Genomic DNA, 3355 nt, shown 5'->3' on the forward strand with positions numbered 1-3355 from the left:
TTGGTTTGAGCTTGGCTCCAAAGGTCAAAAAGTACCAGGAGGTCCCAGGTTCAAATCCAAGGAGAAACAAAAATCCTCTTGTGGCCACGGAGGTTCAAATGCGGTGACTCCGGGCTATCTGTAAAGCAGGTGATCGTCCTGGATTAGTCGGCTCGCATAGCGGGTTGAATATCCATGTTAATAAAAAAAAAATGTTAAATCAAGCTTAGATGGTATATCAAGTTTTATCAACGAAGTTGAACTACCTAAAAGGACTTAAGCAGTAGATTGTCTTATTAATTACCCTTTATATTATACTTTTTCCTATTAGCATTTTTATAGAACACTTTTCAAAAAATCATTCTATACAAAGTCTAATAAGGACGATTTTACTTAATTTTTATGCTTTATTAGGTTGTCCAATTTTGTCAATATAACTTGTTAGGTCTTCTAACTTCGTCCTAACAACTTATTGTAATGTCAGAGACTTTTTTTTGTAAGGGTGTCCGGGCCAAAGCCCGACTAATCCCCGGCATATTTGGAGGCTAAACATGGCCCCACTTAAATGTCGCCAACACTCCACTCCCAGGGCTCGAACTCGGGTYCATGACTATGTCATGCCCAAGCCTTTACCACTAGGCTGGAAGGTCTTTGACAATGTCAGAGACTTACTAGCCTATAAACTTAAAAATCTCATTAAAATATTCTATTAGAACGCCTAATAATAGGTAAACCTCCTTAAAACCCATTTATTCTTCACAAGAAAAATGGTTTGAAAAAACCATCCACTTATCTGTTGATTGTTATCCAACAACTCATAAATACGACATTTTGGGAACAACACTTACAACTACCTTAAATTTTGAAAAGGATTTGTAAACTCACTACAACTAATTTTCTATATTTTCTATGGCTTTCGAATCAGCGTAACAAAAACTATTTCTTAAAAATATGTCAAGATTAAACGATTTCAACATGTTTAACTGTAGCTTTATTGTACAATAATATTTAAAACCCGTCGAAAATTCCTTTTGATTTTAAAAAAAATTCATTTAAATACGATGAATTTTAATGTGTTAATTTAGGTGGAATTGAAACCATGTTTGGAGCATGTTATGTGCAACCACCAAATGAAAGTTGATAAGATGGGCAACATAAACACATGAACTCACAAGTGGCCGATGACCATCCATCTCTCTCTTTCATCAAGTTGATCAACAAGGCCCAACACTCATCATACATTACTACAAGTTGTTTTCATGATACATATGAGAGAGAGAGAGAAACAAATCTAGAAAGAGGGTCAAAAGTCACACTATCTTACCATCTTTTTCAAAGTACATACATACATATATACATACATACATACATACATACATGTGTATTTCATGCATGCGCTTAATAAACATGCATCACCATGATCGTACCAATAAGGACGCCAAACCATTGGGAGTGATAAAACCATACGCCACCATATGCACATGAGATATAAGAGGAATATAAACAATAAGACAGAGAGTCGTTAGGTATTTAGTTCGGTGATATTTTTTAACTGATAATTAATATACAGAGGGGATGACACAAACGAACACATAATTTGGAACCCTAGTGTTTCACGTTCTAATTTTTACTTTATGTATTAACAAGTGTATTAAACATACCAGACATGTTAGCTTGAACTAAAACCCTAGTGTTTACGTTTATTCAGCTTCAAATCTATCTATTGATGTGCATACCTAATCCCCCTATTCTATTAGGGAACATCATTTAGGTTACGATTAGCATATATTTGTTAGTGTTTATAGTAATTTTATACGGGTTTTTTTTCTTTAATATTAGAATTTAAAATATTGATTAATATATATTTGTTTTATAATAATATGTATTTATGAGAGAGAGTGTGATGTGAAGGTGGTGGGCAACATGTGATGTGGAAAGGGGTGGTAGGGGGAGAGAGAGAATGGAAATGGTGAACCAACCTCTTCAATTATTATTATTATTATTATTATTATTATATATAGAGAGAGATTGTTTCAAATACAACTTGTTGTATTTGTACAACCATTATAACTCAATAAATTAAAATATTTATGGAAATGATGAGAATTAATTTATTATGATTTGAATATTTATGGAAAATGAATATGGTTCATTAATTATGATAAATACTTTATATTAAGAAACAACCAAAACTTCTATAAAATCACATATTAATTAAATGAAACTGACGGTTGAGATTGAGTTATATTAATTGTGCAAATGTCATAGGTTGTATAATAATCAACCCTCTCTCTCTCTCTATATATATATATATATATATATAAATCCTAGTAGTGTTTGTGCCTAAATCAACTTGCACCACAAGGTTGGGGGAGAAAAAGTGGAAGGTAAACCAAAGCCCACAACCACACTCCACTTTTTCTATCTCTATACATCTTTTAACCAACTTCTTCCTTTCCCTTCCTTCTAGAAGCATCACTCCATCCTACTACCACTCACCTTTATCATTTACTTATTTTTATTTCTTTTTATTTTATTTAAAAATAATTAATATCCATAAATCATTAAATACAAATTAATAATATTGTAATTAATATAATTGAAACTACAATTATTTTCTAATACTCATCAACTATTCTATTTTTAAATTAATTGTCACTTTTTCCAAAAATGTAGTATTTTTACGACATGGTTCCTCTATGAAAAAGGCCTGATTAAGTATCATTAATAAAAAAATTAATCATTTAATTATTGTTAATATATAATCATACTTGAAAGAACCTAACTGCCTATGTTTATGCAAAAAAAGGTTTGTAACAACCAACCTTTGAGTTAGATCTACAATGTTTTACTGTAAAATCATCATGTGATCGACAAATCATGTACATAACGGCTTATTAGGTGGCTAGCTTAAAGTCTTGTGTCTACGAAGAGTCCAGTTCCCATAAGGAATTGTAACTCTCTTACTTTGGATGTAAACAGGGTCGTGCCAGAGTGTACAAATTTGAGATTTCAAACAGGGTCTCCAAAAAATTTGGGTCTATCGATTTTTTTGGGGGGCCGATTATTTATATTTTGGCTTTTAGTTTATCTCTTAGCTCAGTCCGTTAAACTTTTTCCCTCTTATTTTAGTCCATTTGGGCTGGTATAATGGTTTAGCATTTTAGCACAGTGCCTCGATTCCTTCTCTGTTCTATCAAATTTGGTGACTTGCCACTTCTCGATTATGAATGCGAATTTGCAGTACTTTCTCCTTACGTCTCTAATTGGACAATTGACCTATCTTAGTAGACTTGTTTCATTCATCTTAATTTCCCGATCGACTAATTTTATTATTGAAGTACCAAACACTACTTTGTTTAATAATCTTCCTCTT

Source organism: Cynara cardunculus (genome assembly GCF_001531365.2).
Source record: "Cynara cardunculus var. scolymus isolate 2C chromosome LG 15, CcrdV1, whole genome shotgun sequence".
Lineage (NCBI taxonomy): Eukaryota > Viridiplantae > Streptophyta > Magnoliopsida > Asterales > Asteraceae > Cynara > Cynara cardunculus.